Source organism: Cyanistes caeruleus, chromosome 3 (assembly GCF_971803275.1).
Source record: "Cyanistes caeruleus chromosome 3, bCyaCae1.hap1.1, whole genome shotgun sequence".
Classification (NCBI taxonomy): Eukaryota; Metazoa; Chordata; class Aves; order Passeriformes; family Paridae; genus Cyanistes; species Cyanistes caeruleus.
The window spans coordinates 96,335,047-96,352,435 of record NC_141703.1 but is presented as its reverse complement, the minus strand read 5'-3'; the positions used below and the strand labels follow the sequence as shown (position 1 = coordinate 96,352,435).

General features: G+C 41.5%; 1 long non-coding RNA gene across 1 annotated transcript in view; it reads left to right on the top strand.

The window, feature by feature from the left end:
* The first annotated feature begins 13,825 nt into the window (after positions 1-13,825).
* Positions 13,826-17,389, top strand: part of LOC147654376 (uncharacterized) — a 34,590-nt gene continuing 31,026 nt past the window's right edge. Inside the window, exon 1 of the long non-coding RNA XR_015283973.1 lies at positions 13,826-13,994. This is a non-coding gene — a long non-coding RNA (uncharacterized LOC147654376). The remainder of the gene's footprint in view (positions 13,995-17,389) is intronic.

Here is a 17,389-nt window from a genome sequence, read left to right as displayed (position 1 = left end):
AATGGCTTCCCAGAAGTGAACGGTTCATAGCAGAAAGAAAGAATTCAGGAAAAGGAGAATAATTTCCTTTGGGAGGTATTTTCAGTGAAATTGGCCCAACTTCATAAAATCCAGGAAGCTAGGGCTTTTTTTTTCTGCAACAAATATCTGTCACACCAAATTGGTCAGAGCTCAGATCAAGTAAGAAGTTTAAGTGCTAGGAGAAATATCCTGTGATGAGAAGTTGGCTCACTTTTAGGCCCCAAAGAATGGGAAAAAAAAATATATACCTTAGTGGTGAACCCAGGCAAAACATGGGATTTTTGGGCTAGTTCAGGAAGACCCAAGTCAGTTTTCAGGCAATTTCTGGCTGTTAACCCTGCTATTTGTAAATGATCAGAAAAAAAAGAGAACAAAAAATCTGCCATCTAATTAAAAGAGAAAAGAAAATCCAGAGGACTAAAAGTAAAAGCCACTGACCACCACGTAAATCCCAACTCTGAAATATGAAAGTTCACAGTCACTTCAGAAGATCATACAGAAAATCCTTAGAGTCATCCAAGGAAGGAGGGTTTGCTAATTGTAATTCCTCTGCCTCACACACACACATACACAAATTTGCACACTAATACAGGTTCTATGCGTAAATATTTCTGCTTTGGATCAGAACAGGTATAAATGGTAGTAAACCACTTAATCCTTCAATGCAGAAGGGTGCCCATGTGCAGTGTTGAGGTACAGCACCCTTCAGTGCAGTGCTGGTCAGACAGGGATATCATGATTATCATCTACTGCTCAGGGCCTTAGGGAAGAGCCCATCACTCAGGAGTGCAGAGACTCTGCCTTTATCACTAATACCAAACGCTTGGAGAGGTCAGAGTGTTTCCCTGTCCTTCTCAGAGATGTATGAAGGTGAGAAACCATAGTATCAATTTAGAGAAGTGTAATTACACACAAATGTTGCCATGCAGGAAATCATTGGTGTATCTAGATAAGGGGCAAGTTCAGTTCTCTAGGTCTTGTGTTTTAAATATCCATCAGGCTTTCCTTCATGAATTTGTAAAGACAAGCTGGTGCAGAATCCCCAACACCACCCCAGTATCCCCAGTGATGACAAGAAGGGGTACACATTTCCATTTAATTACAGTCTGTTTTCTTCAGTGATACTGGGACCCAGGGTAAAAGACAATTGTGCTCACTACCTTCTCCAAAACAAACACTTGAGAGAGTCTGGAAAAGCTGCAATGGAAGTGTCTCATTGAAGGCTATGATTTCCCATATTATAAATACATAATTTCATTGTAATCACATACATTACATAATACAAATCTTTTCTACATCAGGAAAAGAAAGTTATTCCCATTATCAAGTGCTGAAGTGTGATTTAATTTTTTTACAACATAATGCTCTCCAGGGTGAGCAAAATTATTTTGGCTTTCTAGAGAATACAATTATAGGCTTCAAGCAAAAGAGCTTAGGGAAGGATTCAACAGTCTGTCTTTGTAAATTATACTCTGAGGTTTGCATTTTTCCCCCTATTTCATGGGGTGAGGGGGAAGAGGCAATTGCATAGACTAGGCCTCAAGGAAAACACTTCACTAAAAGAAATGCAATCCAAAGAAAAGTTGTGTTTGATTTGGAGAGCGGGAATGTGCAGACTTGAAAAGTGGCAGGCAAAAAATTGTGTAGATTTAGGAAACTGTGAGGGAATGATCCAGCTATTTTTGTGGGCTCCAGCCAGTATGGTACAATGCACTCTGGAAATGACAGTGCATGTGTCTGTTTCCTGATGACTGTATTTGATTCTGCAGCTGATGGAAAAGAAACAGATGCAGCTACCAAGGGGCTGGGCCACTGCACAGGCTGACACAATTTACAATATTAATATATCTATACAGAGGAGTCTGCTCTTTCAGCATAATCATTCTTTTCTTGATTATTTCTGTCTCTATCCAGGTTTTTCTAATCATTTTTGCTTCTTTTAATTGCACTCACTCCTCTCTGACCCACTCTGACCTGCTGTATTTGAAGAAGGAACACCCCTAAATCTTTTTTGCATTTATACCATAAAGCCTAGCAGGCATCTTCATTAAAAATCTAAGACACCATGAAAGTATTGTTTCTCATATTGCCAGTTGTAATGGGGAACACAAAATGTGTATTGCATTGCTTAGTTTTGAGCTGATTTCTCCACAGCAAGCAGGAGGGGATAAGGAAGCAAGCAAAGCAGTAAACAGGAGATCCTTTTTTTTTTAATTTCCATAGCTGGATGGTCTTCAGACACCAGCTTCATGTTTCTAGTGATGTGTTCCTTACAGCCCTCTAATACCTGATAGTCTAAAACAATATCCACATCAACCAAATGATCTATTTATTTTCTAACCATAAGTTATCAGATGTGACCCTCAGTTATATACGTCTCAACCCTTACACTTCATATCCTCAGCCTTTATCAATGTTATTCTAAAGGGCAGGCATATTCGATTTAATAGTCTTTTTACTTTTCCCTTCATTTTTCTGTCTTTTGTGACTTAAACAATCAATCTTCTCTCTTTTCTCACAGCTTTTTACTTGAGAACTTCTATTTTTATTCTTGCTCTTGACTGTGTCTCCTTTGTCTCAAACAACCTGTCAGCAAATAGCATTTTCTGTGTTGACACAGCTCTTTCATGGAGGACCAAAGGCATTAGTGTAACTTAGCTCTGCCCTGGAGTCAGAGGAAGGGGATTTTGCCTCCAGGGTAGTGACTGGGAGACAGATAAACTGCTCAGAGGAACTGTGACTGCTGCTCTTTCACTGGTTCCTCAGGATGCCTCCCTGAATCCCAGAACTCATCCTCAGAACGATCCCTGCATCTGGGAGTCGAGAGGCTGGTTGGGATGGCTCTGTACGATGGCAGGTTAAGACGGAGGTTAAGATGACTTCTCCAGCACGGCAGTAACACCTCCCTCTCTGCTACCTGCTTGAACAAACACAAATTTAATTTCTCTCACAAATGCCCCTGTGAGCAGGGACTATCACTCTTGATCATGAGAAGTGAGATCCCAGAGGTTCTCCCCAATTTAAAGCCCATCATGATACAACTGGTAGAGGCCATCCTTGCAGCTTGCTGGATATGAGACTGTGCTTGCCTCTGACTTCTCCTCCCCTTCCTCTCTGGCCTCACACAGAAAATGGCACATAGAGAAACCCCTTGGGGCTCTGAAATGCTGAATGGCTCTTCCTGCACTAGTCACCTTCACTTTGTGTCATGGTGAGCAGTGAAGCACTGAGTGATCGAGAGCTTTTTCCTTCATAAAAATGTATAGAAGATATTTCTCAGACTAAAAGTTGAGAAATAGAAATTCACCCCCTCCCTCTTTTGTTTGTGCTTTCTTCCCCCCAACAAAAAGGGTCATTTCTGCAGCCTCTGCAGTCAGTAGGGATTTTATTGTGGAGTTCATCAGTCACAGTATGGCTTATAAACACAAAATGCCAGCTCAGATCTGTCAAGTCTCTTCCTTGCTGCATGACACTTACCTCTCCATTCCCTCCCTGCCTGTCCCCTGCCTTTTCCACTCTTCCCTGGCCTCCAGGCCAGCAAGTCACTCACTGCCAGTGCTGTGCCAAAGCTCTTCTCCAGGTGTAGCCTCCCTCTGGAGCAGCTTTACCCGGTGTTATCCTGCCTCTCCTGCTGTCTCCTGGGCAGGGGCATTAGCAGGGGGTCTCACACACCAGCACACACTACTGGAGGCAGCCAGGGGGAGAGAACCATCCCAGAGGACTCCCCAGGCTGCACCCCACCCTCTGGGTAGCAAAAGGTATGTCAAGCTTGCTGTGTCTTAAATCTACATAGAGCATTTCCACACTCCAAGGATGTCCCACAGCCAGGACTGATGTTTTAATAAAGCTGCCTCCTGCTCCCAGGCATCAGTCCATAGGGCAAGAAAAGGGGGGCAGGTTACCCCACATGGGCAAGGCTGCCCACACAGTCCACACCAGGGAGTCATCAGACATCACAGCAAAGCTTGTTGAACACCAGGTCTTCAAGAACACTCACAGTTTGTGCTTCAGAGCTCTCCAGAGGAGGGTGTTTCAACACAAACTCCCACACAGCTTCATAACACGTTACAGAACTTTACTTTTATTTGGACACACTGGTTGTTTCCATGAGTGAGTGCAATCTGGGAGAGAATGTGGAAATCCCTTTCCTCCAGCAGCCTCTGCTCTGCTGGGACATGTCCCAAACCACGGAGTGGGATGCGGTGCTGTGAAGAGGGAGAATGCCCACCACTTTCTTGGCTTGCTGTGGGCACATCGTCACCTGTCTGCCCACACCTCGAGTCAAGCAGCAGTGGGAAGCCTCTCCCCATATTTCACAGGTGCTGTTGTAGGAGGCAGTGGGAAAATACAGCCTGAAGGTCCTACAGTTAACCCCTTTCTAGCATTTTCTCTTCTTCTCTTCCCCAGATAAACTGACATCTGATTTATGCAGAACTAGGAAAACACAGAAATCAAAATGCAAAAGCACAAGCAGGTTGTTCTTAGAGGATATTCATGATTGTTTGGAAACCTGAATTTATGTCAAAACCCACACTTACTCTCACTGTCCACAGATCAAATTTCACATAGTTTCATCTCCAAACCTTTTTTTTTTTTTTTTTTTTTTTTTGTGTGTGTGTGTGTGTGTGTCCATAAGTCTGTCTTTCTGAGGTCCTGTTGTACAGAAAGCACTTCTTTTAAAAACCTCATCACAGCTACTCCAACCCAAAGTGGGATCCTCTGTCACATCTGGAAATGTGGAAAGCACCACCAGTTTCTATAGGTGATTCCCTCTGACCCACTCCTGTGTTCTGCCATTTTACAGAGGAAAGGTTTGTTCCAAGGAGTGGAAATGTCTGGTATACCATAGAAATGGTTACATTGCAGGTTAAACAGGCAATCATGCTCCTGCTGATGAGGATATGTACAACATGGAGAGGTTGTTCACTTCTGAAGGAAACAAGTAAAGCTGGCTGAACAATCACAGTGTATCTTGGGAAACTTCCCAGAAGTTTCACTGATGTTCCACTTATCTCAGACTCTTAGCAAATTTAACTTAAAGTTGTTAAATACCTTAAAAACTAGGATTAAGCTACATTCAAAAAAATGTTTCTACCACAGCCTCCTTAAGATATCTCTAACAATAGATTTCATATGGAAAAAATTAAGTTCCACTTTTCTGTCCCACTCCTGTTCAATTCAGACTCCTCCACTTCCCAGGGGAAGCAAACAGTTTTTCTTCTTCCAAGAATATCTGAACTGAAAAAGCTCTCCTGTTTCACCACAGACTTCAGGTAAGGATCCCACACTCACCAACTTCAAAAGCCTCTGCTTATGACTTCAAGAATGAGAAGCTGGGTCATGTTAGGTCTAACAAACCTATATTCTTCTTTAAAAGTAAAGAAATGTAGATACCATTTGGTAATGGCATAACTCTCATATAACTAAATCTGTCTGGATTCCCAAACCACGAATAAAATGATGCAAAAACGGAATGCAAAAGTTGCAAAGATCAGAGAAAGCACATTTCTCTTATTCTTATTTGGCCCTCCATACATACATCATCAGATTAGCTTATACATCATACATTTATTTCAGTTCATTTACAATAAAAAATTTAAAAAAGCTGTTTAAATACTTTCTCAAATGTTAAGGGGGATTTCTCTCTTCAGTGCAAATAATTAAGTATTGAAGATGTAGTGATCTATTTGATACAGAGAGAATAAAAGATTTGAAGAATTTTAAATAAGAAAAATAAACCCTATATGAACTGACTACTGTACACTTTTGAAATGTTTGAAATTTAAGGCTGATGTTTTAGCCCTATCCCCAAAAAGTCTTCTAGTTAATAGCTATGCATATTTATGTGATTTAAATTAGTTAGTTTCATTCTCTCATATTGTTCTATAAATATAAAATAACTATGAACTAGGGAGATTAAAAAATTATGAAAATAGGATTCAGAAACACAGAATTGTTAAGGCTGGATCTGGAGATCATCCAGTCCACCCCTCCTGCCAAGGCAGGGTCACCTAGAGCAGGTGACACAGGAACTTGTCCAGGTGGGTTTGGAATGTCTCCAGAAAGGGAGACTTCACTGTGCAGCCTGTTCAGTGCTCTGCCGCCCTCAGTGTAAGGAAGTTCCTCCTCATGTTGAGGTGAAACTTTCTGTGTTTTGGTTTATGGCCATTGCTCCTGTCCTGTCACTGGGCACGGCTGAAATGAGTCTGGCACCACCCTCTCGACAAACACCTTTGAGATGTTTATATGCACTTGTGAGATCCCCTCTCAGCCTTCCCTTCTCCAGACTAAACGGGCCCAGCTCCCAAAGTCTCTGCTCATAAGAGAGATGTTCCAGACCCCAAATCATCTTTGTTTCCTCCACTGCACCCTCTCTAGTATCTCCCTGTCTTTCTTGTATTTAGACTTGAAGTTTTTTCCCTAGTCCATATAAAGAATTAAGGCACATAATGTTTTGTCAGAATATAGTGCACTGTATTTCTTCCTATTTCAGGAGCCAAAAAATGATTGGATAAAAAAAGAGAATTTTCTCTACAGCTTCTCTGTAATTTAATGTGTAGCCTAATCACATTTTTTGGTATATAATATAAAGGAGATTTTTACTCTACAGAAACATAGTGAGAAACAAAAAAGCAGAATTTACTACATGCAGGTACCTATGATAGCCCTCAATTCAACCCATCCCTTAAACATGCCTATTTTAACACTGTCTGAAGCCCTAGAGGGCTTAAACAAGTGCTTAACTTATGCATTTTGCTGCATTAGAACTTGGACTAAGTAGTAATGACTATATTTTACTTTGGTTTGTGCTGTTAATATTGATAAATGTACTTGTCATTGCCTCTAGTCACAGTGTGCTGGACTGTGGCCTTAAACATTACTCTAAAACCAGAACTCCCACTGAAGTGTTCTTAAATGGAGATACATAAATACCCTAATTCCTCCTAACTTATGAAATGAGATTGCCCATTTGAATTTTTAGCTGCAGTTTTACCAACTTCTTTTAGCAACCCTCCATAGTAAATGAATCCTTTGGATGCTCTGGAGGTACCAAAGCGGGCTAGGACATTGCAATAAGGCTGGAACACAACAAGGGCCACCAAAGGAAAGATGGGAACACAACATCAAAGCCAAGTGGTAGAGAAGGCAGCTGGGAGGAGAGAAATGATGTGGGAAATGGTTGCAAAAAGTGCTCACAGAACCAGTAAAGTAAGCTGAGCTTCCCAAGTCACCAAGTTCAAGAGGCTTTGGCAAGTAAAATGCATAAAACCAGTCCCAAAGGCAGGTCATCATGTATAACAAGATGAAAGCTCTTCAGAGATGTTTTATTTCCTAAGATCTTTCTCTCATCCATATATATGCATACATAGGATGTTTTGTGAGAAATATATTTTCACAATAGGGTAGTTTCAGGCCTTTCTCTGTCTTAGCATTTTGCAAGATGTCAAGTCAAGTGTGTGCACCCTCTGCTCTCCCCCTCCTTTTTTCTCCCCACTCCCTGTTTAAGCTGGGGCTGCATCTGCTTCCGAAGGAAGGAGGCATATTTCAAATCTCCAGGAAACAGGAGACTATCACAGCTCTGGTTTTCTCCAAAATTCAGATAATTGATTAATGAACTTTTCCTCTCTGCTCATTTGCAGCAGCAGGAGGAGATGGAGGTAATTATGACACTTGTAACTGAGGGTTCAGTACAGTGTGGTTACAACAAGCCAAAGACTAGGAAAAGGCATGCACATTACATGACATTTTTAAGAGTTTGCCAAGCCACAGGAATGAAAGGGATATCGGCAACAAGTCCCCACAAGCTGTGCTGTTTGTGGCCTTCTACTTTCACACACTGCAGTGCAGAAACCACAGTAATAGACTACCCAGATAATTCCTGCCTCTGCATCTGAGCCTACCTGTGAGCTCAGGTTCAGAGACAGCTGCACATCACCGAGTATCTGGCAAAGTCCTCTGCAGCACACGCTCAGCGTTTTTGTCCCCCACCTCACAACAAAGGTTGGAAGCAGAGTGCTTTCAAATGCACTGTTTGCAATGTCAGGGTCACAGTGGCTTCCTTGGCATAGAAACAAGCAGAGTTATCCTTGGGGAAGAGACTTCAGAGGATAATTAGGCGATAATAGGAGCCACATGTTTTTCCTGATGATCCCCCGTCACTGTTTTTATACATGTGCCTGCCTTCCTTCCTTCCTTCCTTCCTTCCTTCCTTCCTTCCTTCCTTCCTTCCTTCCTTCCTTCCTTCCTTCCTTCCTTCCTTCCTTCCTTCCTTCCTTCCTTCCTTCCTTCCTTCCTTCCTTCCTTCCTTCCTTCCTTCCTTCCTTCCTCCCTTCCTTCCTTCCTTCCCTCCCTCCCTCCCTTCCCTCCCTCCCTCCCTTCCCTCCCTCCCTCCTTCCTCCCTCCCTCCTTCCTCCCTCCCTCCCTCCCTCCTTCCCTCCTTCCCTCCCCCCTTCCGCCCCTCCCTCCCTTCTCTTTACAAAAACCCCAAAGTGATGCGCACATACAGAGCTGCAATCAAGCACCTCACTCTCCTGACAGCCACAGAAATCCCCTGACATAACAGGGACTGTGCTTTAGCTCAGTGCCCTCAAAGGGTACTTGAGCCCAAGTGGGGAACCCAGAGGCACAGCTCTCTGACATCCAGGAAAAACATCCCTTGGCCTTTATTTCCAGGGGGTACTATAATTTCATCTTGTGTGCTCTGAAATCCTTGGCACTAAGGGGATTAAATCAAGCCTCAGCTTGTGGGTGCACTTGATTCATTCAGTAATCAATCACCCTAAAACATTCCAAGCAAAAAGGACGGTGTAATTTGTAACTAAGACCAGAAGAAAGAGAAACAAAATCAATATTAGAATATAACCTTGTATGGACAAGGGTTTCTAGCACAGGATTACGAATGGGATAAATACAAACATTTAGAAAACAATTACACAGAATGTTAAATGATCCTGGGATGATCGATGTCAAAGGAACTGCTGTACATGAAGGCAAAAGCCAAATATGAGCCACAAGAAATGAACAGGAAAGAATGGGAATGCTTGTGTTTTGCTTTAAAACTCTGTTTCCAAAAGTTTAAAACACCTATAAAACCATCTAGAATGTCTATAAACCCACTGAAATGTACATAAAACCACTACATATTTGCTCAATATATTTCAATGGTTTTAAAATTCTTCCTTGCAGCTTTAGAAGTGTGAGGCTTTCCAAAGAAAATGGTTGCCAAACCTGATGCTTGAGACAAAGAAACCCTTTGTTCAGTGGGACCCTTTGTTCAGTGGGATACTTCCTTTCCTATCAGGTGAGTTAATTCTTGCAACAGCTGAACACCTGTGATTTTCATTTTATTTTTCTTTTTGGTATGTGTTATTTTCCTCATTTCAATTAATTATCTAGAAGCACAGTCAACTTAGCAGGGTGCCTTCAAAAATTCCTACACTTTAGTGCCATACCACTGTGCAGAGTTTAACTTGATGATTTTATTAGGGAGCCAATTAAGACTCAGATCCCCCCAAAAAATAACTAATCCATCTTTTTATTTCACCCCTCTGAGAAAACTCTACATTGCAAGTCTGCAGTCAATACCCTGTTGCACATCAAGGACCCCTGGCCAGAAAATACTTTTGAAGACATGCAGTCCTGATTTTGAAGAAGTATTATTTGCCTGTTCTTGGGAAAGAAGGCATCCCTTGTTCAATACTCCTTATCAATAGGTAGGGAACAAACGAACAAAGATGAATTAGAGTGCGGCTTCAAATAAGTGACTGTGAACAATGACATTTCAAGTGAGACTGAGGATGGGTTTGCAGCCTATTAGGGGAGATACAGTCTGAGCCACCCTGGACAAAAAACAGGACAGAAGAGATGAAGAAAAGGGAAGGTGTTTCAAAGAAAAAATGCTGGCTTTTGTTAGGGAAAAAAAAAAAAAAAAAAAAAAAAGCAACCAACATATTGTACAAAATCAGAAAATTTTGTAGTGTGCAATTTTTAGTAATAACACTCCATTTACTTCCATGAGTTGGTGCTGGACTTTTCTGTTTCCTTAAATCAACATATTTTGTCCACATGTTAGCTAGCATGGAATTTTTTTGATACAGTTTTTAGGTCTGGTATCTGTGTAATTCTGCTCTGACCTAATGTGCCTGTACAGGGATTGCACTAAAATGGTATTAGATGGCAGAAAATTAGGTTTCCAAGAAGCAGAAATAGAAAAAAAATTCAATTTGGTGGAAAGCGAAATGGAGAAATAGACGTAAGAAGTGGTGTGAAGGCATAAATTTACCAAGAAGGCACAACCTATATTAGCTCGACCTGAGGCAGTATATGACCTTGGAATTTAGCTTCCCACCAGTTTGAAGAGGGGCTTGCTCTGTCTTCCCCTGCTTCTGTCTTCTCCTACTCTGCAGCTTCGTAGCATCTGCTATGTTCCAAGCCAGAGGTTGTCCACGTGTTGATATTTCAATCCCATCTCTCCAGAAAGGCTGTCTCTCCTCCACAATGACCTTCAACTTTTTTCCTGTAAGGACTTCTGTACTGCACAGATACTTGCCTGTTGGCAAATTGCTGCTGTTGGGCTACAAAACTCAAAGGTCCAAAAGGAATTAACCAGGTAAGGAAAGAAGCAAGAAATGGAAGAAGTGTACTTAAACAGCAAGGTGTGTGGAAGAGTTGAGAAAAATAAGATGGGTTTTTACCAGATATCATACAGGAAAGCAAGTATGCCTATAAATTAAAAGGCAGGACAGATTCAACAGTAGCACTGAAAAGACAGATTTTAAATTTCTGCTTCAGGACACACACTGCAGAAAACAATCCTTCAGTCACAAAAATAGCTGAAAGATCTGAAAAACACTTTCCAAACTCTCTGGCAATGTGATGAATTGCTGATAAATGGTCTCCAGCTCTAAAATGGTCCACTCCAAATTTGGAGTCCCCTAAATGCTAAAGGAGGGGATGTGAAAATCTAAGCCCAGATTTCTTTCTTCACCTTTAGAACAAAATCCCATGAAATCATGATTTGACTTCAAAGAATAACCCTTTTATCAGCAACCCCAAGATATATGCAATTAACCCAACTGTTTAGCTGGCACTTTGTGAAGCCAGTCATCCAGGATTAATTGTAAATAGAAAGACATGGGCACTGCCAGGAGACACATTGTCCCACATCAGTAAAAACGCACCTGCAGGAAGAAACTCATCCCATGCTGCCTAATGCCCGAGGCCCAGGTGGTTATGTTAGATAAAACACGTTTAGACATTTCATTTCTTCACCCTCCAAAAGCTGTCCCATCTTTACTTGAGATTTGGCCTGGTTTCTCTACAGGTCTAAATTTTGTCTTTTCAATGTATGAAAAAGCAGTGAAGCTATGTTCACTTTGGTTTTGCTTGGAAAGATTCACAGAGCTTGAAGCAGACACAAAGCAGGCAGCAGTATCGATGCCTGGCCAGAGAGATCAGAACAATGTTTTTACCCCAGCTCTTGGTACAGAGCTGGAGGACAGCAGAGAATAAACAAAAATCCCACAAATCCCAGTTATCTTACTGAGAAGAGCTGAGATGAAGCAGTGGAGTACTGGGAAAACTAGGGCACTATAAGTTTAGACACTGACCTTACCTGGGTCCTGTTTCAAGGGGAAAATAGGAGACAGGCACAGCCCATTGCCCTAGTTGTTGGAAGTCTCAGCATCATGAGAAGTCAGCTGTTGGCAGCCCCCTCTTCTCTTTCCCCCTTCTCTCACCTCATGATTTACTCTCTGACAGTACCATGAGAATTTCTGCTATCCCTATACCTAGCTTAGGCTAGCTGTATTTTAATTTTGCATGTTATTTACTGATGACCTTCACTTCAGAAGATATCTGCTTTTTGTAGCCTTTCTGTGTAAAGACTGACAGCAACCTTCATCAGAGGGTAATTTCCAAATGAGGAAAGTATCCATGTGGGACTGTCAGAAGCACTGAATTGATTTGTGCCTGCACCACAGGTCAGATTTAAAGCCATTTTTCTTGAAGACAAACTAGACTGATTTATCCTCAGAGGCCTTACCCTCCACTCTTTACAAGCCTCAAAACCCAGAAAGAAATGATGTATGTGCAGTTAGTACACCCATATCATGTGAGGGCAATTGATTCAATTACATTATAGCTACTGGAAACAAAACAGCCATATGGTGAGCTTTCTACCCCAAAGTAATGGATGCTTCATAGCCACAGCTCTGAACCCAGAGTTAGTTCCCTGTATGGATGCTGCCCCCAAGCAGGCTTCCCTAGGGAAATCTTTCCCTGAGCCATGGGAAAAATACAAGTTCAGGCTGGTTAAAATAAGTATCTAAATCTCAATACACTGCTCCGAAGCTTTATCTGAACTATCCAGAACTCCTGAGTCTGCAAAAAAAGCATTGATAATTTTATAAGAAGAGGATTTGGGTGCGTATGTGTGTGCAGGCACATATGTACATGCTTTTCATTATCTCTTAATTCTGGAAGAGCAAGAAATAGATTAAGATGAAAAGCAGTAACTGTACTCTGTTTTGCTTCATGTGCTATGCACAGTGTTGGCTCTAAAGACATAAAAAATTCAATCATGAGCCAAATCTGGCCTTAAATCGATCAAGCTCTGCCTGCTTCAATGGAGCAATTGCAGAGATGTACTCCAGCCGCTGCTCTAAGCCCACCCATTTTCACACCCTCCCTGCTTTCCAGCAGGCTGTCTAGGCTGCCAGCCTGAGATGGGAAATGCAAAGGTTCAGAGATATCTACAAAATTTGCATATGAAGCAGAATGAGGAAATTCAGCATAGCTTTTGAAACAAAAGAAATAAAAGGGAACAGAACAAATGAACTCCCCCTTTTCCTTATAAAAGGGAAGACTTAGTTGGAGAAATTTTGTTCTGAGCATTGCAGACTCAAGCCAGGACTGTCTTACCAGGCTCAGATTTTCTACATATAAGAAAAACTCCCTGTGGTTCAGGAAAGCCCCACTATTAAAGGTAGCTCTGGGAATAGGTATGAGTTGTTCCTAATGGATTAAAAATGTGACAGCAGCTTTGGGATTTTTGTGGTTTTCCTTGCTCTTTGGTTCTGACCATGAAAAGTCTCCTAAGCAGAGCAGTTAACCTCAGAACAGGCAATATTTACTTGTACTTCCCAATACTTAAGACAGGAAATGCCTTAAATGTTGCAAATACTGAGGTTATAAAACTATAAATGTTTGCCTGTCAGAGGCACCTGACAAATTTTTACAACCCTCAGCTGCATGCAGGCGGAGCCACCCCAGCACTCGGATTTTCCCCATCCTCTCCTTTCCCCTACCCTCTCCTTTTCCCTCATTTTACAGGAAGATTCATGAAAACCAGATGCTTTTGTGCATTCTGGTTTCAAGGTTGCTGTCCTACCAGCACTTGTAGAATTGTGATTTGGATTTCACTGAATCCTTTATCTCTTTTTATTTATTATTATTGATGGAAAGGGAAATATCTCAATTTATGTTTTGTTTGCTAGATAAAGGCTCGAGACTGTTCTTCAAATATTTAAAGAGAGAAATTCATCAAGTAACTTTTGGGAAGAGTGGTTTAAATAATTCATTTTTACAAAACTATATAAATCCATGGAGTATGGAAAATGTCAGGATACAGCGAATGCCACAGAAGTCTCTAAACACCATTTTTCCCCGGGACGCTGTAAAAAACTGGCAGAGGAGAATTCCTACGTGGTTTCATTATGAGCTTACTGGTTTGGATATTTCCATGCCCATTCTTGTATCTCAGAAGTGAAATTGAAACCTGCAGCCTGGTTTCTCCGCAGGGCCCAGCCCCAGGGCGGTGTCCCCAGGCACGGAGGGGCCCCAGAGCATCCCTGCCCCAGTCTGCAGCCACCCTCCACTGCAAAGGCACCTTGCCCACCCCACAGCATCCAACAGACCCAAGGGGGGAAGCAGAACCCTGACAGAGATCAGAGCTGGGGACCAAAACCCCCCAGGTAGGAAACATAAGATAAAACGTAATGCCTCGCCATGTGTACACTTTGGATGGAAAGGAGGCCTTCTCCAACCTTCTCAAGGCTGTAGTGACATTGAGGAGATGTTTGGCTGGTTTTACATGGCAATACATTGTCCATGTGCCCTAAATATGACCATATTTAGGTGAAGGACTGGCACAGGTTTCCCAGAGAAGCTGTGGATGCCCCATTCCTGGAAGTGTTCAAGGCCAGGCCGGAGGGGGCTCTGAGCAACCTGGTCTGGTGGGTGGCATCCCTGCCCTTGGCACTAGATGTAACCAGATGATTTTAAGGTCACTTCCAACCCAAAGCATTCTGTGATCCTATGATCTGCTCAAAGAGACCTTATGCTCATGTAGTTTACCCAGTAATGCTGTCCAGCTGCACATGAGGAGAGAACCCCGAGTCCTGTGTTCAGGGAATGAAAAGACACCACTAGATCTCCTGATTTGCCGCCATACAAAGGAGAGGACAATCATATATTAGGAGTTTGCTTGTATGATTTTGTCCTGTAGCCCCTCTGTAACACATCCTTGTGCCAGGGGAGAAATCCCCCTCAGAGATTTAAATCATCCCTACCTCAAACAAATCAGACAACCTAGGCCATAGCTCCTGCCAAGGGCCACTGTAAACGTGAACATGGAAGTTTCCAGACTTCTCTTTTAACTGTGAGGTGTTAGGAGTGCAGTCACATACCACCTCTGTGTCTAGTGTTGCACTGGGAAGAGGGGCTGGGGTGTCAAGACACAGTCTGCCACCTTCTCTCCTTCTGGATTCCATGAGATTATTCCAGCAGCTGCCCATGGCTGGAATGCCTCCCGATGCCCCACTGCTGCAGCGGGATCGTGTGCTGGATGGGCATCCTTTATCTTGCTGTCTTTCAGCTTTGATCCATCCAAGTGGACAAACAATGAATTTAGTACTGTTGCCTTGAATCCAAAATATTCCTATTTTTACTGATACTTCTGTGATAGGATTTTTAATAATGTTCCACCTGAAGCATAAACTTACATATTTTTCAAATACATGTATCTACCAAAATGTGCCTCAAAATTTTAGAGGATTTCTGTCTTTTCCCAAGATCTGCAAGGGTATCAAAACTAGAATTTGTAGTATTGCCAAATTATATGTCAATTGATAAAAATTTTGTAGTTTGGAGAAAAAAGAAAAATGAACACAATCCTCCAAAGATGTAAGAATAACCTGGTTAGATGGAAAAGGGAGAATATTCTGACCCATTACCAGTTATGTTACTCCAATGCTCAAAACCATGTTACTTATGATTTTTATGCATATCACCTTTAGCTACAGTTCAGGATTTTTAAAAAATGGACATCCTCTTTAGGTTCTCAAATACAATCACTATAGAGCAGGCTTGCAACTTTGTCAAGACTTAACAAAATGTATAAAATATTGTAAATAACTGCATACATATGACCTTTCTTAAGCTTAAAAAAAACCAAAAACAAAGTGGTTCCAAAACCCACTGTCATTGGAAACCAGACTGTAAACATTTTTAACGAGTCAAGTTGAGATTATTTTATATATTCATTTTGAATTTGTGAGTTTTTTTATCTTTTCCACAGCCTCTTGTGACTTAACATAGCAGGAGCTGCCAGCCTTGAGTATCCTCTGTCTTACATGCAACCTTCCTTAGGATTCACTCCCATGTCTCCAGGAAGTTAAAAAGGAAGCAGCTCCAGGAAATGCCACATGTAGCACTACTGTGTGTTGGAAAGGTGTAGCAGTCTCTAACAACTATCCTGTGTGCTCAGATCACCACAGTCCCACTGGTGAACTTTCATTAAACACTATGACCCTTAAGTCTGCAAGGCAGAGGGACAGTTTCCTGAGCAGCCAAGGAATTTTCTATCCAAACAAACCAGGGATCCATATATCGTAGTATATTTCTTTTTATACCAGTTAATGTTAAATACTTCAGAGGAAAGTGTAAACAATTATCTTGATTTAGCAAAATAACATCTGCTTTGCTTTAAATGTTTAAGACCTCTGGCTTCTTCCTTCATTAAAAGAATATCACAACTTGAGTAGCACTTCAAACATTCATTACATATGTAAAATACACATATACATTAAAACATACATATCTTGACTCCAAGTTACTTGAACGCATTTTTACCTTGCATGCAAAAAGCTTCAGGAGGACTGAACCCTGTGCCTAAAGCTGGGTTGGAATTTGAGTGCTTCCTTGGCAAGGGATAAATAAGAGCACATAATTGAATGCACTGGTCAATCAGGTTATGTTGATACGACTAAATAAAAGCCAGCCAAGAACCAGTCTTGGGCCCCAGGGGCAGAAAGCTGCCCTTTCTGTGGCAGATTTGTCTTGGAAACAAATATTTGGAATAGTTGGAAGGGAAGCCAGGGGATGAGCTGGCTCACATAGCAGAGGGACAAGAGTGCAGGCTCTCCCTCCCTGTGCACTTCTCCTTCGTGGTACACACATACCCTCAGGATCCTATGCTCCAGTTCTCATACCAATTTTCTATTCAGGTAGCTCCACACATTTCACTTCTGTTATTCCTGCCTACACCAGTGCACACCCCTCAAAGTCCTTAATAATTTTCTTACTTATGTAATGCTAAATCCCAGGGAAAGTTTTGGGTTTTTTTATTCAGGTCAGGATTCTAATGCCATGAGGGAAATGTTTGTATATCCTGGGGATGTAAGGCTTTACATCACTGATGACATGCCTATTTCTGTTAATCCAGGTCTTTCATCAGTACCTGAGAATGGTCTGTTCCACCTTACTTAAGTTCTGGAAATGTCTGTTGTTTGCTTTGGTTTGTTGTCAGATGATAAAAACAGACTTTAACAAAATTTTGTTTGGAAACAAGTGTGAATCAGAGCTGTAACTGGATCTTCATAAAAATATCATCTTTAGAATCTTATGGTTCCCTCACCGATTTGATCAACTCAGTTTACTTCAAAGGGCAATTTCCAGCTTAAATGTCACAGACTTTGTGTACCATTTTGAATATCTGGAAATAAAGATTTTTCTTATGGCACAGTAGGGGTGCTGGTGTAAAAAAGCCTCCAAATTGCTGGAACTTTAACAAAATATCAGTAGTTTTGGAACCAAATTCCAGACCTCCAACTCTTGAGCTTGATAGGTTTGTCTTTAAAATTTCTGTATTTGCTTTAAAATATTTGATTTCTATAATCAGTGGATAAAACAACAAGAAGACTAATGCACAGAAGGAAGCACGTGGAAGTTAATATCTAAGTAACACATTTATTTTCTCCTCACACAGTTCTATTTTATAAGTTAAAGTATCTTTAGTCAGTCATAGGTAGATTCTTTTTCATAAGTGAGTGCTTTATATGATGCAGTTACACCAAGTTCCTTTTACTCG